The sequence below is a fragment of the Galeopterus variegatus genome, unplaced genomic scaffold, assembly GCF_000696425.1.
Source record: "Galeopterus variegatus unplaced genomic scaffold, G_variegatus-3.0.2 Scaffold1155, whole genome shotgun sequence".
In the NCBI taxonomy this organism is placed as follows: Eukaryota; Metazoa; Chordata; class Mammalia; order Dermoptera; family Cynocephalidae; genus Galeopterus; species Galeopterus variegatus.
This window is the reverse complement of record NW_007727266.1, coordinates 301,206-313,923: the sequence shown is the minus strand read 5'-3', so window position 1 is coordinate 313,923 and position 12,718 is coordinate 301,206. Positions and strand designations below refer to the sequence as shown.

General features: G+C 48.2%; 1 pseudogene; it reads left to right on the top strand.

The window, feature by feature from the left end:
* Window positions 1-12,718, top strand: part of LOC103592468 — a 45,539-nt pseudogene that overhangs the window by 30,792 nt on the left and 2,029 nt on the right.

Here is a 12,718-nt window from a genome sequence, read left to right as displayed (position 1 = left end):
GAGGCGGTCCTAGGAAGGATAATGAGGGAGTGGGGAAATGAGACAGGAAATGGAGAAAAGCTAAGAAAGAGTAGGTTGAAAGGGTTTCCTCTGGGGTCCCCCAGAGCTCAGTGGGGACCCTGTGAGAAGCCGTGTGGAACACTCGGAACTGTCCAAGTGAGGGCTATTTATCGCCCAACTCCTATTCCTTATTGGTTGAGGGCGTGTGGCTGAGGAGACTCCAATACTCGAGCAAGTCCTCAGGCAGAGAGGCTTAGGAATCTGTTGGCGTGTTTGGACACGATGCAGGTGACCTCTGGGGTAGGCCAAGAGGATGTGGACTCCAGGCAGCCAACGTCTCCCTTCTGATCACAGCAGCCTCTTCACTGGTGTCTCGCGAGGCTCCAAGCTGACCATGCCACGGTGCTGTTTGAAATCCTGAAACTATCAGCATAAAGTAACTAGTGTTCCCTGAGGACCAGTGAAATGCCAGATCCTGTAAGGATCTTCCTATGCATTAGTGCATTTTATCTTTACAAGCACCGTATCACGTTCATTTCACTGAAGAAAAAACCGAGTCTTGAGGAGGTTTGAATGCCTCGGACTGGCGCGGGAGCTCCTTGCCGTACTTTCGATACTGCCTGCTACAGTCTGAGTCTGTCTCCCAAAGCCCATGTGCTGGAAACTTAATCCCCAATGCAACAGTGTTGAGAGGTGGGACCTTGAAGAGGTGATTAGGTCATGTGGGCTTTGCCCTCATAAATGGATTAATGGACAGTGGGTTAATGGTGGGAGTGGGTTTATTATAAAAGTGAGTGCGGCCCCCTCTTGCTCTCTGGTACTCTCCTGCTCCTCCACCTCCTGCCATGGGATGACGTGGCCCAAAGGCCCTTGCCAGATGTGTGCCCCTGGACTTCCCAGCCTCCAGAAGTGTAAGAAATAAATCTCTGTTCTTTATAAATTACCCAGCCTCAGATATTCTGTCATGGCAGAACAAAATGGACTAAGCCAGTGCCTGCTCCCCCTGCCTTCTGACCCTCTCCTTCGTCCCAGCCACACAAACCACTCGTGGTTCCCCTCACAGACTGTCTCCACACTTCCCAGCCTTGCTTTGTGTCCTTTCCTTTACCTTGCCTGCTTTTCCCTTTCTGTGTCTCGCGAATGCCTTCTTGTCCCTCAAGACTCTGCTCAGGTGACACCTTCTGTAGCCCTTTCTCGGGGCTGCCACTTTCTCGGTGCTCTCTGTGCTGCTGACCTCGTGGTATACTGTTTGACAGTTTACATGTCTGCACTCCTGCCAGGAGAGCTTGAACCAGTGCTCAGTGGATATTTGCCGGGTGAATGAGGGAGCAGCTCGCCCATTTTAGTTCTCTTTGCTAGCTTGTGTTGTTTCCCCACTTTTTAATATTCCTCAGTTTTTTCAGGGCCAAGCTTCCAGGGGGCAGCAATCTCTGTTTTTTTTGAAAGTCAGACTTTCCTGGATTGGAAGCTTCAGGAGGGCAGGAAACACAGCGCACCCTTTCATTCCTGTGTCCCAACACCTGGCCTGATGTGAAGCTAGATACATAGAGCTGAATAAATGAATGAATAATAAGTACTCTTTACAATGTGCTCATTCATTGGGCTATAGTCTGTGGATGAGGAGATGCATAAGGCGAACAGCCCACATCTCTGTCCTCAAATTTGGTTTCCTCCAGAAGCTCACCCTGAGATAAAGGCTCATGTGTAAGTAGCTTATCTGAGAGGTGATCACAGGAAGCACTGTCCCAAGAGAGAGGGAAAGTGAGACAGGGCAGGCAACGAGCCAACTGAGGGCGTGTTACTGGAGCAAGTTACCGCTGCAAGTAGCTGGAGCTTCATCCTGCTGGGGGTCTCAGGGAACACCAGTGGAGAACGCATGCCTTAGAGGGGCGAGGGAGCTGGGGTATTTATAGACCAACTTCTGGCAGTCAGTGCTTGAGGGCTGTCACATAGGTGGCAAAAATGGGCTCTGGTAGCCAGAGGAAGCCCTTAAGCAAAGCACTACAGATGCTGGCAGTTAGGAGGTCGGCAAGCAGGCTCAGGAATGGTTAGGACAAGGGGATGTGGCTGGGATATGGACAGTGTCATCTAGTGAGTGACAGTCATGCAAACATGCTATTATCGTGCAGCCATGCTCCAGGGCCCAGGTAGCTAATGTAGATGAGGAAGTGCTTGGGCTGAGAGCAGGTGCCCTTGAAAAGTTGCATGCACTCTGCCACTCCCTCTTACTCTGCAGAAAGTTACTACTAGTTTTAAGGAGGATGAGTTTGGGAATTTCCCAAACTTGCCTGCTACTGCAGTTGTTAGACACCTTGAGGAAGGGACTGTGGTGAGTGTGGAGCATGTGCCTGGTGTAAACGGGAATAGGGAGGCTGCTTCCTGGCTCCAGCCACTGTGTGGGAATCTGAGATGCAGGATGATGTGGGGCCAGATCTGATTTTTTAAAAAACAGAAGTGCTAATCCAGATATTTATGTGAAATCTCCTGATTTTAAATGTACTGAGGTGAAGAGTGCCCTTCCAAAATTCATGTCCGTCTGGAACCTCAGAATGTGACCTTATGTGAAATAGGGTTCTTTGCAGATGTAAGATGGGGTCATGGAGATTAGGGTGGGCTCTAACCCAGTGATTGGTGTCCTTGTAAGAAGAGAAAACAGACGAGACATAGAGAGAAGATGACTACGTGAAGGCAGAGGCAGAGACGAGCAGTGCTGTCGCAGCCGAGGAATGCCAAGGGCTGCTGGCATCCAGCTCTCGGAAGCTGAAAGAAGCAAGAAAGGAGACTTTCCTAGAGCCCTTGGAGGGAGCACGGCCCTACCAACACCTTGATCTCAGATCTCCAGCCTCCAGAACTGTGAGAGAATAAATGTCCGTTGCTTTAAACCACCCAGTTTGTGGTACTTTGTTACGGCTGCCCCAGGAACATAATACAGTTGGCGGTGAGTCATTTTTGAAAGTCGTGTGCTGGCGCCCACCACATCTCTGTAGGCTGACCCCAGGCCCTGAGCTGTCAGTTCACAGCCTTGGTATCGGGACCAGCTGTGTACAGAGGGCAGGGGGAGCTCCAAGGAGGGAGCCCTTGGCAGTGCTCGGGACAAGCAGCGAAGACTTCCCAGAGGAGGTGGGTTGGAGGAATGTGGCCTTAAGGGCTTCCCAGGCTGACCGGAGGAAGGTGGACCCGGGGGAGTTTTGGAGAGGCGAGCTGACAGGACGTGAAGGGTGACTGGCCTAGGGATAAGAGAGATCTGGCTCGTGCTGAGGTTTCAGGCTGGGTTGACTGAGGGTGTGGAGATGGCCTTGCCAGAGGAGGGGAGGAAGAAGTCAGCTCCAGTTTTGACAGTTTGAGTTGGAGGTTTCTGTGGGCCAGGCAAGTGGAGATGGAGATGAGGCAGTTGGGCGAGTGGGTCTGTGCTCAGAAAAGGTATCTGGGATAGAGACAGAGATTTCAGGGATTGTCAGCAGGGAAGAAGAGGAGCCTACCGAGGAGACGAAGGAGGTGTGGTCAGAGGTAGGAGGAAAACCTGGAGTGACTGGCCTCAAAGGAGCATGGGAGGCTGCTAAGGGGTTGCTTTGGCAAATGGGTTTCCTTTCATTGCCTGTTTGCAAAATTCACAAAGCTTCTTCAGAGAGGCTGAGAAAGATGAGGGGACAGGGGCCCATTGTTTCAGCGCCGTGGGGTGTGGGTGGAAGCCAGGGAGAGGGAGTGTGTGGGAGGAAGCAGGCGTGGGCGCGATCTGCTGGGGTGTGGGGTGAGTCCAGCTGCTGGCCAGAAGGTGCCAGGAGAGAGAGGGGCTGAGGGGCAAAGAGGCACACAAGGAGGGTGGCTTTGGGCAGGAGGAAGGACCCCGCTTTCCAGAGAAGCAGGATGGGGAGGATGCTGGCAAATGTCGAAGGGGAAGGCTGGGGGGAGTCATTTGTTTTGAGGCCACAGATGACTCTGTAAAGCAGGGTCTGGGGTCACCTGCTGAGAGTGGGGCCCAGGGAGCAAGGGGGGTGCATGAAGAGAGAGCACCCATGCGGCCACCTGTGCGCCACCCATGTGACCACCCATAGGCACAGCAGGGGCTGACCCAGGGCTCCTTGCAGGAGGTTCCCAAGCTCACTCTCTTTCAAAGGGTTCACCGCCCCATGCACACATTTTTCTTAAAGGTACACAGTTGAGGGGCTAAAGGGGGCCTTGTCCCCAAGTTACGGTTGTTGGCTGGAAAGACCAACCTGTACTGGGGTGTGTGCATCCCTATGGGGGCCTCCAGCACTCCAAAGCATGGCAGCAGCTCTGATTATCTGCCACGTCTGAGGCACGGGAATGCCAATCGCCTCCTTTGCTCTGTGAAATTACCCTGTGAGAGTGTTATTCCTCTTTCCAGATAGTGACCTGACTCCCTGTGTGAGCACTCTGTGTGCCAGGCTGGTCCTGCACACTCATCACCTCATTTCATCCTCCCACCCTGCCCGTTGAGGAAGAAGAAACCCTAGGTATCTCCATTTTGCAGACAAAGGGGTTGGGGCAGGGGAGGGAGGTTAAGTACACGACCCGGGATGCCAAGCCACAGTCAGGGCCAGGCTTTGGGGACCGGTGCAGTTCTCTTCCTGTAACAATGCACTGCCTCTTCTGGACCCGTCTGTTTGATGTGGTCACTGTCCAGATGTTTGTCCCTAATGGGCCAGAAATTGGGGGTGTGGGCATGAGCAGGACCAGGATCCTCCTCCCTTTCTCCCTCACAGGGGTGGTGAGCACATCCGACAGACCTGCTGCTGTCCAGGTCTGTTCTTTCATCCCCAGCCGTAAGCTGCTTCACAGCAAAAAGTGGTGCTGACCCTCCATGGAGCCCCCAGCCCAGGGCCTGTGACAGACCTGCTGCTGTCCAGGTCTGTTCTTTCATCCCCAGCTGTAAGCTGCTTCACAGCAAAAAGTGGTGCTGACCCTCCATGGAGCCCCCAGCCCAGGGCCTGGCATCAGGCTACACTCAGTAGTGTGGAATCAAATTCTGGCAACTTGGGCAGGCACTTTCTGTCTCTTGCTGAGGCAGACGGCAGGATGGAAGAAAGAGTCTGAATCCTGCGGACTGGTGTTCCCTGGCTCTAGATCCGTATACTAAATCATGTAGTCTTTCTGGGCCTCAGTTTCTCTGTCTGTAACATGGGGAAAATATTTTAGTAGCACTCCATAAACCTGGAAACCGAGGGCTGTCCGACACGCTGTGAGGATTTAGCATCATCATCACTTTGATCAGCATCTGCAGCAGCATAGGTGTTGTTTGAGTGCTTACTATGTACTGGGTGCTGTTCTAGGGCTTTATATGTATTATCTCATTTCGTCTCACAGCAACCTTGGAAGGCAGATTAGGAAAGCAGGCACAGAAGAGTTAGATAACCCAGCCGGGGAATGATCTAGTGTCCATTCTGTGATTTGACAGCTGCCCATGTCACCTCATCCTCAGCTTCTTCAGCTATGACACGGGCTCACACTACCACGTCATGAAGTTAGCGCGCAGCACCTTGCAGACCGTAACCGTCCACACGTTTACTGTGGATCACTATTACTGTCAGTAGCGCTTTCTCCTTTCATTGCTCTGGCTCTCCCCGCGCCCTTCCTTTTCCTGCCATCTCTTTCCTGTGTATTTTCTCTTCCCGTCTAGTCTCTTCCTCCAGTTTCCAACCCTCTTCCCCACCCCCATCCCCAAGACCCTCTAGGTCTTCTCTGCCTGTCCTCTGCTGCCCCCGTGTGGCCGCAGATGGAAAGGCCGCTCCCCGCGGGTCCCACGGCTCACCCCGGCCGCCGCCGTGCACCTGGGAGCAGCTGGAGGTGAGCGCTGGTGCGTGTGTCCTCTGCCTCGCCCGAGCCTTTGACCTGACCCAGCCCTGGATTTATTTTGACCTTGTTGGGAGGGGAGCCGAGGCTTGGCTGTAGCCTCTGTTCTGCGTTAACCGGGGAGCTGCTCGGCTCCTCCCTGAGCCTCAGCCCCAAAGGAGGGCTCTGGCCTGGCTGCGCGAGTGTCCCTTTCCTCGAGGATTCGGTGAAATTTGAACTCGAGAACTGTAATGGCCTTTCGCGAGCCATGTGCGGTCCACCCTACAGACGCTTCCCCCCACAGCCGGTGGGTTCCCTTTTTAGTAGGTGCCGGTGTAACCGAGGGTTAAAGTGTGTTCACCCTCTGTCACATTGCCCAGCGACAGGCCTCGGTGGGATTCGAAACCAAGGCGTCGCCAGGTACTTTTCCTACATCACCCAGCCTCTTCTCAGAGCTTAGTTATCCTCCTGTCAGAAACCAGATAAACATCCTATTCCAAATTGTTTTATATGGGTTCACAATATTTAGCTCTTTTATGTGCTTAAATATATTTTAAAATTGCACAAGCAATGCATGGTCACTGTAGAACGATTAGAAAACACAGCAAAGGACTTTCAATTAACGTGGTAGGTTGGACACGCGTTTTTCCTGAAACTCCATTGAAATGTCAGCAGAGATTTTATTAAAATGTTTAAACCCACAAGGACAGAGAGAATAGTAAAGGAGACAGCAAGGGTAACATTAAAACCTTTTTCCAGCTTTACTGTCGTATACTCGACAAATAAAATCGTTATATATTTAAGATGTACAACGTGATGTTTTGACACATGTATACATTGTGAAATGATTACCATGATCAAGGTAATTAATATATCCATCACCTCACATAATTACTTTTGTTTTTTGAGGGTGTGGCGAGAATACTTAATATTTACTCTCCTAGCAAAGTTCAAGTATACATTACATCATTATTGCAACAGCGTTGTGGAAGCTGGAGCGGAGTGTGACATTTGGCTCAATAGACGGCAGGAAGCTTCATCTTACACTCCAATGGGTCTAGTCGGTTAACTGGGTTTACATTGGGAACCCCAAAGAAGCTCAGGCACTTGTCTAAGTAGGTTAGGCTGAAAACAGAAAGTAGTTAGATCCCTAGATTCTTCCCCTCTGCAGCTAGAGGACACCTTCCCCCAACTTGGGCTGAAGACTAGATTTCTGTGGTGTAAATAACCTCATCATGGCTGATTTCAAGCTACTACTGTGATGTCCCTNAAGACCCTCTAGGTCTTCTCTGCCTGTCCTCTGCTGCCCCCGTGTGGCCGCAGATGGAAAGGCCGCTCCCCGCGGGTCCCACGGCTCACCCCGGCCGCCGCCGTGCACCTGGGAGCAGCTGGAGGTGAGCGCTGGTGCGTGTGTCCTCTGCCTCGCCCGAGCCTTTGACCTGACCCAGCCCTGGATTTATTTTGACCTTGTTGGGAGGGGAGCCGAGGCTTGGCTGTAGCCTCTGTTCTGCGTTAACCGGGGAGCTGCTCGGCTCCTCCCTGAGCCTCAGCCCCAAAGGAGGGCTCTGGCCTGGCTGCGCGAGTGTCCCTTTCCTCGAGGATTCGGTGAAATTTGAACTCGAGAACTGTAATGGCCTTTCGCGAGCCATGTGCGGTCCACCCTACAGACGCTTCCCCCCACAGCCGGTGGGTTCCCTTTTTAGTAGGTGCCGGTGTAACCGAGGGTTAAAGTGTGTTCACCCTCTGTCACATTGCCCAGCGACAGGCCTCGGTGGGATTCGAAACCAAGGCGTCGCCAGGTACTTTTCCTACATCACCCAGCCTCTTCTCAGAGCTTAGTTATCCTCCTGTCAGAAACCAGATAAACATCCTATTCCAAATTGTTTTATATGGGTTCACAATATTTAGCTCTTTTATGTGCTTAAATATATTTTAAAATTGCACAAGCAATGCATGGTCACTGTAGAACGATTAGAAAACACAGCAAAGGACTTTCAACGTGGTAGGTTGGACACGCGTTTTTCCTGAAACTCCATTGAAATGTCAGCAGAGATTTTATTAAAATGTTTAAACCCACAAGGACAGAGAGAATAGTAAAGGAGACAGCAAGGGTAACATTAAAACCTTTTTCCAGCTTTACTGTCGTATACTCGACAAATAAAATCGTTATATATTTAAGATGTACAACGTGATGTTTTGACACATGTATACATTGTGAAATGATTACCATGATCAAGGTAATTAATATATCCATCACCTCACATAATTACTTTTGTTTTTTGAGGGTGTGGCGAGAATACTTAATATTTACTCTCCTAGCAAAGTTCAAGTATACATTACATCATTATTGCAACAGCGTTGTGGAAGCTGGAGCGGAGTGTGACATTTGGCTCAATAGACGGCAGGAAGCTTCATCTTACACTCCAATGGGTCTAGTCGGTTAACTGGGTTTACATTGGGAACCCCAAAGAAGCTCAGGCACTTGTCTAAGTAGGTTAGGCTGAAAACAGAAAGTAGTTAGATCCCTAGATTCTTCCCCTCTGCAGCTAGAGGACACCTTCCCCCAACTTGGGCTGAAGACTAGAAGTTTATTTAGAGAGAGTAAAACAGAGGGTCTGGGGCCTGGGGGTGGGGTGGGGGGAACTTGAGGGTGAGAACTCTGTACTGAGAACAGGAGATTAGGGGAATGTTTGCATCCTGAATGTCCAGCACAGCACCCTTTTCCCTGCCCCACTGGGCTCCTAGCACCTAGTGACCATCCAGACATCTCCAGCTGGGAGACTGGAAGATGATGGTGAGTGGGTGGGTGGATGGAGGCACCCAGTGAAGTGGCCCAGTCAGGACCGCCCCCCCCCATCGCCAGGGACGCCCACTGTCAATGAGCTGACCTATGCACACACAGCTCCCAATCAGCTTTTTATTTTTTTCTTTTAAGGAACTGTGGTTCCCCTCCAATTTCAGACTTAGATACAAATTGCAAGAATTCCTGTTTATTCTTCACCGGATTTACCTAGTATATACATATTATTTTTTATAGTACTATAGTTTATTTAGAGAGAGTAAAACAGAGGGTCTGGGGCCTGGGGGTGGGGTGGGGGGAACTTGAGGGTGAGAACTCTGTACTGAGAACAGGAGATTAGGGGAATGTTTGCATCCTGAATGTCCAGCACAGCACCCTTTTCCCTGCCCCACTGGGCTCCTAGCACCTAGTGACCATCCAGACATCTCCAGCTGGGAGACTGGAAGATGATGGTGAGTGGGTGGGTGGATGGAGGCACCCAGTGAAGTGGCCCAGTCAGGACCGCCCCCCCCCATCGCCAGGGACGCCCACTGTCAATGAGCTGACCTATGCACACACAGCTCCCAATCAGCTTTTTATTTTTTTCTTTTAAGGAACTGTGGTTCCCCTCCAATTTCAGACTTAGATACAAATTGCAAGAATTCCTGTTTATTCTTCACCGGATTTACCTAGTATATACATATTATTTTTTATAGTACTATCCCTTTACCCCTGAATAATTTAGTGTATGTTTCTTAAAACCAAGGACATTCTTTTACAACACTGAAATCAACATTGATTCAGGGCCATTATTTTATCTGCAGACGTTATTTATATTTCACCTATTGTGGCAGCAATGCCCTTTAGAGCAGAAAATTCCAGATCGTGTGCTGCGTTTAGTTGTCATGTCTCTTTAGTCTCCTTTAATCTGAAGTCTTTCTATCAGTCTTTCTTTGCCTTCGTGACACTGACATTTTTTAAAAAGAAGAGTACAAGACGGGTATTTTGCAGAATGTCTCTCAGTCTGCGTTTGTCTGATGTTTCCTCCTTGTTACACTTAGGTTATGCACTGTTGGCAGAAACATCCCAGAAACGATGCTGTGTTCTTCTCAGCATGTCCTATTAGGAGGCACGTGGCATCTATTTATACCATGACTGTGATGTTAACTTTAATCACATTAAGTTTAAGGAGGTGTCTGCCAGATTTCTCTAGTGTAAAGTTACTGTTTTCTCCTTTTGTAATTAATAAGTATCTATCACTCACTAGTTTTAGCATCATTGATGATTCTTGCTTGAATAAATGGTTATCAAGATGTTATCCAGTGCTAATTTTCTAATTTCACCATTCTTTCCATATTTATTAGTTGGTTTTCTGTTATCAGGAAACCCTCTCCCTTCTTCCCATGTATTTATTTATTAAGTTATATCGATGTGGACTCATAGATTTTATTTCAATTAAGGGGTTATAGTCTTTTATCATTGATATATATTTTTATGCTCAATTTGTTCTGGATCTGTCCATTGGGAGCCCCTTCAAGCTGCCTCTTATGCCCGTTTGGTATGTCTCTAGCATCGGCTGAGCACTTTCTGCCACCAAGAGATGCTCTGGGCTCAATCACTGCTTTCTCTGTCTCAGTCTGGGAACAAGCCATTTCTTCAAGGAGCCTTGGTTCTTTTAGTAATGCCTCATATAAAGACAGCTTCAGCTCTACATATTTTGGAATTTCACCTGTTTGTAATGAAGTGAGTGAATTTTTTTTCTTTTTGCTGCATTAGATAGTAGTTTTCAAATGCCTGAAAAATGTCCTCAGTATTTTGTGTGAGTTACAATGTAATAGCTACAGGTCTGACATGTTAATAATCTGCATTATTAACATCTTATCCATCTCTTTCTAATGTCTAGACCAGAGATCAGCACATTTTCTGTAAAGATCCAGATAGTAAATATTTTAGGCTTTGAGAACCTCATATGGTCTCTGTTGCATATTCTTCTTTGTTATATTCTTACAGCATTTAAAAAATATAAAAATAATTCTTATGTCAACATACATAATCGCATATTGTCTATAGTTTGCTGACTCCTGGTCTAGACAATCAACAAAACAATAAAAATAACTCAAGCCTGAATTTATAGTGTTTGCTGATTTCTGTGGTGTAAATAACCTCATCATGGCTGATTTCAAGCTACTACTGTGATGTCCCTGGACACAGTCAGAGAGAGGTGTGCAGTAGCACAGATGCGCCATTAGATAATATTTGCACCTTGCAGATGCAGCAGACCTAAACCACCTCAGAACACGGAGAGTAATAAAATGTATTTATTACCTTTATTTTTCTATCAAGCCAAGTTAATTTAATTGTAAGTTTATATAATTTAATTTTTAATGATAGCAATGTTTACCAACTGGCTTGCAAAATTCCTGAAATGAAATTCTTTCAAATTTAACAATTAGCTCTCATGATCTGGCATGAGTCAGCTCCAGCACACCACTGCTGTTGGGTGAAAAAGGGCGCAGGTTTGCTCTAAGTGACTCCAGACAGAATCAGGACTAGTAGTGGAGATGACAGGGAGGCAGCTATGAGGAAGGACTCCATGGTAGAGACTGCCAGTCCCCAATACCCATAGAATCTTATTTGTTCTTGAACCTAGGGTGGACTAGAATAAAGACTGTGTTCCTCAGCCTGCCTTGCAGCTAGGTGCAGCCATGTTACTACATTCTTGTCAATGAGCTATAAGTGGAAGTGATGCTTGTGACTTCTGTTAGATGTCCTCAAGAGAACAGGTGTGCCCTTCTTGCCTTTGTTTCTTATTCCTTTTGGACAGAATGTGGACATAGAAGTTTCTACCAGCATCCACCTCAAACTATGAGGTATCCTTGAAAATGGAGATCAAGCGTGGCACAGAAATAGGACAGAAGAAACCAGTGTCCTTCTCATGGAGGGTTCTACCAGTCACTCACTGTCTGCTTTTGGACTTCTTGGGCATGAAGCGAGGACCGAACTCTTATTGTGTTTAAGCCACTGTTAACTAATGCACCTTCCTATAAGTTAGTAAGCTTTATGTGGCAATTCACATCTTGAATGACCGATTCATTTATTAACCTGAAGAATAGAGGGGGTTGGACCTGCTTTCTCTAAGCTCCTCTCTAAACTTTGGAAACCTATTGTCCTATCTGGAGTTGACTAATAATGAATTCGACTTCCTTCTGAAGTAATAAGTTCCCCATTACTGAAAGTGTCCAAGCAGAAGCTGGATATAATATTATAATGATCTCTCATCATCTCCTCCTAATAGTCTCTGAATTTAGCGAGGGCAGGGCCCATGCTTGTATTGTTCAGAGCTGAAGCATCAGAACGTGGTCCTCAGTTGGTGTCCAATGTAGGACTGATAAATGAATAAGTGAACAAATGAACAGATATCCGTGAGGAACATCATGGTGAAAAGAGCACTTGCATTGAATCTGGACAGATCCATTTTTTTTTTTTTTAATCTCTGCTTTTCCACTCACTTTCCACCTGTGACGCCAGAGCTCTATCCCCAGTCCCTCTGCTCTTTTTTGGAATTGGAAACCTCACCCTGACCCATCCTCATGGTTGCTATGGAACCGTCAGTCTTCAGAACCTCAGCTGCTGACCGCAGTTGATTGGCTTAGGAAGGGGGAGGGTGCTTGATGCTGGACCAATCAGGGTCCTTCTCGGGGAATCTGGAATTGGGACTCAGATTCTAGTTGAATCTTGCTGTCCTTGTGGACTGAGATGTAAACTTGGGACTTATTTGTATCAGGAATGTTATATCCTGTGCCTTGGGAAGTAAAGAGGGAAAAAATGAGGCAGACGTTCAGAGAAGAGCAGAGAGAGCAAGAGAAAGAAATTCCTGGGCTCCTTACAACACTCCAGACCCTGGGTCCAGTCCAGTCCTGAGACCATCTGCCTTGGGATTTTGATATCTCCTATATCCTTGCAATCGCTTTCGGTTTCAGCTGACTTGAGTGGGACTCTGTTTCCCTACAAGCGAGAGTCCCAACTGACAGGTAGATAATTGAGGCCTCCCAAGGAAAGCAGGTGGAGAGAATGGGGCTGCGGCGGGAGCGGGAGGCAGCGTCCTCTCCGCCTCTCACCCCTCCCCCGTCCTCTCCGCCTCCTCGCCCC